Raw genomic sequence first — 7,135 nt, 5'->3', positions numbered from 1 at the left:
ATAACAACTTAGACAAACGTGTAGGTTATTCCATAAGGAGTGTCCTACTGGCTACTGGAGATTAGAGTGCAGGAAACCATTATGGTTGTTAAAAGAACCCTCACCCACCAACCTAGTTGGTGGCATGCCTTATCATTGGGTTCCCAACTGGGTTGCAGAGTACAACCCAGCTGTGCTACAACAACTGATTACAGTGGAGCAGGTTTTTTTTGTGAAGGTGTGAGTGTGAAGAAGTGTCTTAGTTAAAAATGCCTCTAAAGTGCCCAGACAATTGTTGCTTTATTTAAAGGGTCTTTGGGCATATTAAAATCAAGGTGAGAAATTATGAAGAAAAAATGATCTTCTATATCTTTGTCTAAAAAAAGGTCAACATGTTTCAGCCTCGCTGTAGTTAAGTGAGGCTTTCTTCAGGACTGTGAAATGTGCAACGTGAAGTGGCAGTAAAAGAAAGGTTTTTGCCACGCAAGTGAATACGTGATTTTCAGCACACACACTAAGTTAGCCAGCAGTAGGTGTTCACAAGGGAGGTTCTCTTTGAGGAATGTGTGACTACCCCAATTTACGCAGGACGTAATAACTGACTGTATTAAACTTGATCGCCGATCGAATATTCCTTGGCTGAATCACATACATCATTGGTATAAAACATTGTATGGTTTGGATATTTATAACGATTTAATAATGGATCCTATATTATCAAAACGGGAGTTGAAGGTCTCATTTTTAAAATATACAGCAGAGGCTAGAATGGAAAAATATGAAAAACAGAGTACATTCAATTTTTACCAGCAATATAACATCAACGCAGGTTTTCAATCTTATTTTGTAACATTTAGCATCCCTTCCCACCGATTTGTGTTAACCCGTCTCCGCCTAGGAATTGTGCATCACCTGGTGGCTTTTCCTGTGCCAAAAAAACCTGGAACTTGTTTGTGCCCATGTGATGGTAAATCAAAACAGAGCACGTGTCACTTTATGCTATCTTGTACTTTTTATATCTCTTTTAGGAAATATTATTTGAAACCCATCTTTTTAAAATATAATACGCATCATTTACAAACAGCAATGAAACTAGTGTTTAATTTAGCGACCCCAGATGTATGCTTTTATGTGGCCACTTATATTTTAAAATGTATTTTTGCAAGAAAATCAATAATTATATGAATTTCCTAGCTGCTAAATGTACTGTGCACTTTAAAATAAGCTGTTGTTGACATCATGCACTTTATTATGCTAATTTGCACATACATGTATGTTGGATTAATTGCTGCTATTGTATAATATGCACTGTTAGAATGGCATAGCACTTGCACTTTGTTTTATCTATTTTTATAAATTTTTATTTTTTCTGTGTATAGTTAGATTAAGTGCTGCTAATTGCATATTGCACTTTAGGAAGGATGTTGCCGAACCTTTCTCTTGATTTGCTAAATTGCACATAGCGACGAAACTTAGCACTTTAACTGCATATTTGCACATAACTAAAGGCCGTATAATTGTCAATATTACAGTTAAATGCATTTGTCAAATGGCTTAAGGTTTATGTTCTATAAATGCTTCCAAATGTATATTAGATACAGAATTAACTGTATAGGGTTTTTACTATGAGATCTATCTTGATGCATTATGTTTTTATAAACATAGTAACTTGCTTTAGTATTGTGTAAATTTTTGTTTGTTGCTATATGGTTGTATTTTCTTTACAAACCGAATAAAGCACTTTGAAATTGACTAGCCCATCTTTAGGGATCCATTTGAGCTATACTATGTAACATACAAAATTGTTACCAAGAAACTTGAGCCAGCCGGGGCAGATCGAACCCCTTGAGAAGCCACTGTTAGCTGTAGGTTGGCTGGACCCACTGCTTCCAATATGCTTAGAGTGAGCTTTGGGGCAGCCCCTCATTCATCTTTAAAGGCTTTGTTGTGTGCCTCAGTTCCCTATCCTGATTTAATGGTTTTTCTCTCTATTTCAGTCTCACATTAATCGGATTGGCTGATTTGTACTCTTCCAATGATGCTGCTTGCATTTGCCTTTTATGTTGCTAGCATTCAGGCAGCAACTTTTTTTATTTTATTTTATTTTCAACACTCCAGGGAATGCATATGTTTTCTGGCTATTTATTGGGAAATTCTTTCCAGGATTGCTGGAAATGCATGTGTATTGACACACATCTTCAAATGCCAGTGTAAACAAACATTGGCAAAAGCAATATATCAATCATTTAAAGCACGGGTTCTTCAAAGTTCGTCCTGGAGGGCCAGATTTTTAAGAACACTCTGGGGCATATTATCAAGGGGGTTTATCTCCGCTTTTTTGGCTTTAAAAGCCAAGAAAGCGGAGATAAAATTATCTCCCTATTACCTAGCTGCCGCTAACACCAGTTAGCGACAGCTAGTAGGAGATAGCGACCATCTTGGGCCCCACTTTGCATGTCAGTGATATTTATCACTAATGAGATGCAAAGTGGGCGTGCCAAGATGTTAGAGACTGAAAACAGTCGCTAACATCGCTATCTCCTATTACCAACTTTTGGAGATATTCGCGCTAAGCGGGAATATCTCCAAAAGCTTACACCTGCCCTGAGCAGTTCTTAGCCATGTTATCCAATGGGAGGTGGATAACATGGCTAAGAGCATTAGCTCGCTAATGCATGCATATCGCGGACTTTTCAGCGATATTCATGCTTTGCGGCGATTTTTACCGCATTTGCGTTAAACCTTGATAATACCAAGGTTTATTTGCAGTAAAAATCGCCGCAGCGCTGCGGTAAATTATTGTCTCTAACCAAGCAATAGCGATAATTATCGCTATTGCTTGGTAATATGCCCCTCTATTTGTCTAAATGGGGATATGCTACAATTCTGGCATGGATCCAGTCATCCAGGACTAACTTTGGAGAACCCTGGTTTAAAGAAAATGTTTTTTTCCCTTATCCAATGACAGTAGGAGGAAACGATTTCTTATAGTATGCATGGTTCTTTTTTACCTCATATAGAACAGTAACTGATTGTGAATTCATAGACGGGAGCAAGTTTACTTTTGTGAAATGAAGGCACTAGGAACAGTAATGCACATTGCACTTTACTGTCACATTTTTGTTTCAGTTTAAAAACATAAACGATTTTGGTACAAATAGAGATCTATCCAGACGCTTTGTTGTGAGCCACTACAAAAGTTATGATTTTTAATTGTTGAACATTTTTTATACACTTTGAAAATATAGTTTATTCTGTATGCAATTGATCTGTTTCGTGTTTTGAAACACAGAAGTGGTTATATTTTAATTACTTTCAATTGTACATTTATTTCTAAACTAAACAACAAAATACTGCGTTTCACTCTCAATTGTATGCATGTTTTAAAATCCATAGGAATCTGAGCATTTAATGACTTTTTCACTTTTTAGAATATTATTTTATGTGACAGTAAGCTCCCCAGTTTTTGTACAATCCGCCATACTACAAGTGCCATATCATATAATGTGGTTGTAATATGGTGGATGGGATAACAGTCACAAAACACTAAATAGGCCATATTTCTAGCCTGTGCTATATCTTCCCTCTCTTGTGTATTATTTTAGATAGTATTCCCTACTAGGACAAAAGTGTGTATACTGAACAAGACCCCATCATACCCAAGTCTTTTCATGCAACTGAACCTCCATATTGATTTCTGCCAGTCATTCATGAATGCCTCAAGTTGTCCTCTATGTATATCGCCTTTAAGTAAACTTTAGTTTAATATCTGCTTATATGTCTTTTTTAAATTTAATGAGTTGTTTCTTAATAGTCAATCAATGCTAAGTATTGGCTTTCTTGGAGGATCCACAAAGCCCATGAGCTCTTCTATAATCATATATGCAACCACTGTATTAGAAATATTTCCTAATTGTCACTCTGCTGAAACTAATCCTTTATAGATTGCATTATCTTTTTCAGCAAAAATACTCTGCCACATTAACAAGGGAGCGGTCTGATATAGTGATGTAGTTCAAGCTTGGTTAGACTAAGAGAGACCAGGCAACAGCCTAATCTGATTTACACTGTGTGGATAATGATTATCTATTTAATTGGGGTGAATATACCTCCAAGCAGATTCCCCCGTGAATGTTATGACGTGCATATGTTCCTTTTCTTTTGGCTTTTCTACAGCTATTTACATTTTAACACCATGTAAATGTATCACATAATAAGGGGCATATGTACTTGAAAATGTCGGAGCACGGAGCTGCACCAATTTTGGCAGCATGGCGCTCTGACATTTTCAAAAGGCAGGGATGCGCTGTATTTACTACAATACAGCACACCCCTTTGCTTTCCATAGAGCTGCCACTAAATTTAGCTGCCTAACTCCAATGCAGGCACACCTGCACCATAGTGCAAGGGTACCTGCGTTGCACGGAATGATTGTTTATGTGCAAGAAGGTGTCCCTTCCTGCACATAAACAATCAAGAATGACTATTTGTTACTTCTACGTGTGCTGCATTGTGCAGCACACATAGAAGGAGCAAATTGTCACTTTACAAAGTGCTCCTTCCTGCACATAAACAATCAATGATGGCTTTTTGCTCTTTCTATGTGTGCTGCAAAATCCAGCACACATAGAAAAAAAAGCGCAAACAAGGAGAAATAAAAGCATTGCTCCAGGTGCACCATTCTAACACAGCGTCAAAAAACAATGGGTGTGGAAGTGAAGAAGGCGCTGAGGGCTCGAGAGGTGCCTTACTCGATGCTGTTCCTGGCTAGACTGAGAGTCGTGGCAGAAGGGTAAAACAGTTTTTTTGAGACACCGGAAGAAGCGTATGATTGGCTCGAGGGGTGGCGGACGACGAGCAGCTCCCAACGCAGAAACAAAGATCACCTCCGCAGGACTAACGATGAAGCGACGAACAGTCAAGACCTTTTTCAACAAGAAGACGGTCCCTCGCAGAGAGTAGATGCGGACGACTTGGGCAATGGATGAACTGGGCTAGTCTGCGACGCACTTGAAACATTTTTTCCCTACTGATTGAACAATTTGTTTATACCGCTCTGGGACGCTGGACTGAAGCAGACCCTACCGAGACCAGGAGGTTATACCCTCGCATGGACCTCTCACCCCCATACACGCAAGTATATGTTCTGGGGTGGGAAGAAGTACTCTGCTGAGTTGGGGTGGCAGGCAGTTGAAAGTCCGTTGACGTTGACAAGACAGCATGGTCTCTACAACTTGGCTGGCTCCGGCATGATATGACACACTCGCCACCCCCATTTACATCCACAACCCCTGATGGCGGTAGACACACAACACTCTAATGTAGATGGCGTGTCCCCTATGAAACCAGTGCCACCGCTTACACTATTGACATGGAATGTGCACGGATTGGGCGACAAAATTAAGTGTGGGTTGGTGGTAAGATCCTTGAAACGACAGGCTCCCACTCTGGCACTCTTACAGGAGACTCACCTCACGGGTTCAGCATGCAGGGCGATGGATAGATGGGGGTTCAAAATGATAGTGCACTCCAAATTCATCACTGGGTCAAGGGTACAGGTATTTTAATCCAAAAAAACTCTCAGTTTTTAGTCCAACACACTAAACACGACGATCAGGGGCGCTTTGCAGCGGTACATGGTCAATGGGAAGGCAGACTGCTGAATGTGGTGTCGGTCTATGTTCCTCCCGCGCTGCACACGGTGGCACTCCCGGCCCTTAGCGAATTTATCTTAGCTCTTCCGGAGGCGGGCCTCCTCATCGGAGGTGACTTTAATGCGGCAATGGATGTGGAGATGGACCGACACCCAGTGTGGCAGCAGCGGTTGGGAATCTCCCGTCTACAAAGTTTTACGGATGCTCTGGGTCTGTTAGATGTATGGAGACGACGACACCCAGAGACAAAGCAATATACTTTCCACTCCCCTGTTCACAATAGCCTCTCTCGCATAGACTACTTTTTCACTTCGGAGTCCTGCATACCGCACATACCTGCAGTAGCTATAGGACCCAGGGGGGTATCTGACCCCTCACCAATAGTATTGACTTATGCCTCGCAACATACCACCCATGAACGACTGTATCCTATCTACCCAGGTTATCTGCATGTCCCTCAGGTGCGGAAGGAGCTACGCCAGACCAAAAAGCGTTTCTTTACTGAAAACATAGCCTCGGTTACTTCCGCAACCACTCTCTGGGAGGCATACAAGACAGTTTTGCGAGGGCAGGCCATAGCCACGATCACAGGTCAAATGCCTGGATCTGACAACTTTAGAGCATGAACTACAATTAGCAGACACCGCCTACTCCACTGACCCCACACCCGAGAACGCGCGCATTCTAGATCTAAAACAACAGCAATATAGGGAATATCTTAGACAAGAGACGAAGGCGTCCCTGGCAGCAACTAGGCACAGGATATACGAAGTGGGCGACAAAGCAGGAAAGCTTCTGGCCTGGCTAGACAGGAAAGAATGCAGCTCCAGAACGATTGCATGCCTGCGGACGGCAGAGGGCCAGATTGTTTTAGAACCCGGCGCCATAGCGCATACACTAGCAGAACATTTCCGGGCAGTATATACCTCCTCCTCAAGCGCCACGCTGACGGACGCAGAGGAACTATTGCAGGCCATAGAGATGCCGAACCTGGACTCGGAAGCTGTGGCAGAGCTGGAGTCGCATCTAACCCAAGACGAAATAGGCGCAGCCATTAAATCCTTGCAGTCCGGAAAAGCATTAGGACCCAATGGAATTCCAGTGGAACTCTACAAGCGCTTGGCAGAATCCATCAGCCCGCACCTACTTGCAATGTATAATGATAGTCAGGACCAGGGAATATTACCGCTAGACCAGAGAACGGCCACGATCGTGGCGATTCTTAAGCCTGCAAGCCCCCTTCAGAGTGCCACTCCTACCGTCCCATTTTACTGCTCAATGCGGAAGCTAAGATCCTTGCTAAATTGCTTGGTAATAGGCTACAGGCACACTTACCCGATTTCATTCATCCAGACCAGTCCGGCTTTATGCCCTACAGAAACACTGCACTCAATCTTCGACGCCTGCATAATGTGCTGGCTCGAAGACATTTACTAACTGAACCCTCAGCAGTCCTGTTGTTGGACGCCCGAATGGCGTTCGATATGGTGGAATGGGGATAC

The sequence above is a fragment of the Lissotriton vulgaris genome, chromosome 10 (genome assembly GCF_964263255.1).
Source record: "Lissotriton vulgaris chromosome 10, aLisVul1.2, whole genome shotgun sequence".
In the NCBI taxonomy this organism is placed as follows: domain Eukaryota; kingdom Metazoa; phylum Chordata; class Amphibia; order Caudata; family Salamandridae; genus Lissotriton; species Lissotriton vulgaris.
Note: the sequence above shows the minus strand (reverse complement) of the source record.